Source organism: Arachis duranensis, chromosome 8, assembly GCF_000817695.3.
Source record: "Arachis duranensis cultivar V14167 chromosome 8, aradu.V14167.gnm2.J7QH, whole genome shotgun sequence".
Lineage (NCBI taxonomy): Eukaryota > Viridiplantae > Streptophyta > Magnoliopsida > Fabales > Fabaceae > Arachis > Arachis duranensis.
Genome location: NC_029779.3, coordinates 36,470,593 through 36,471,272, shown reverse-complemented (window position 1 = coordinate 36,471,272; position 680 = coordinate 36,470,593).

The following is a 680-nucleotide window of genomic DNA, read 5'->3' as shown; positions in this document are numbered from 1 at the left end:
CAAGAAGGAGTTTCCTATTAAGGATCCAAAGGAATCTGAGACTCATATAGAGACCATAGAGATTCCATTAAATCTCCTTCTTCCATTCATGAGCTATGAAGACTATTCTTCCTCTGAAGAGGATGAAGATGTGACTGGAGAGCAAGTTGCTCAATATTTAGGAGCTATCACGAAGCTGAATGCCAAGTTGTTTGGTAATGAGACTTGGGAAAGTGAACCTCCCTTGCTCATTAGTGAACTAGATACCTGGATTCAGCAAATTTTACCTCAAAAGAAACAAGATCATGGCAAGTTCTTAATACCTTGTACCATAGGCACCATGACATTTGAAAAAGCTCTATGTGATCTGGGGTCAGGGATAAATCTTATGCCACTCTCTGTAATGGAAAAGCTGGGAATCATTGAGGTACAACCTGCCTTGTTCTCATTACAATTGGAAGACAAGTCATTGAGACAAGCTTATGGAATAGTAGAGGACGTGTTAGTAAAGGTTGAAGGCCTTTACATCCCTGCTGATTTCATAATCTTAGACACTAGGAAGGAAGAGGATGAGTGTATCATCCTTGGAAGACCTTTCCTAGCCACAACAGGAGCTGTGATAGATGTCAACAGAGGTGGATTAGTCCTTCAATTGAATGGGGACTACCTTGTGTTTAAGGCACATGGCCATCCCTCTGTGA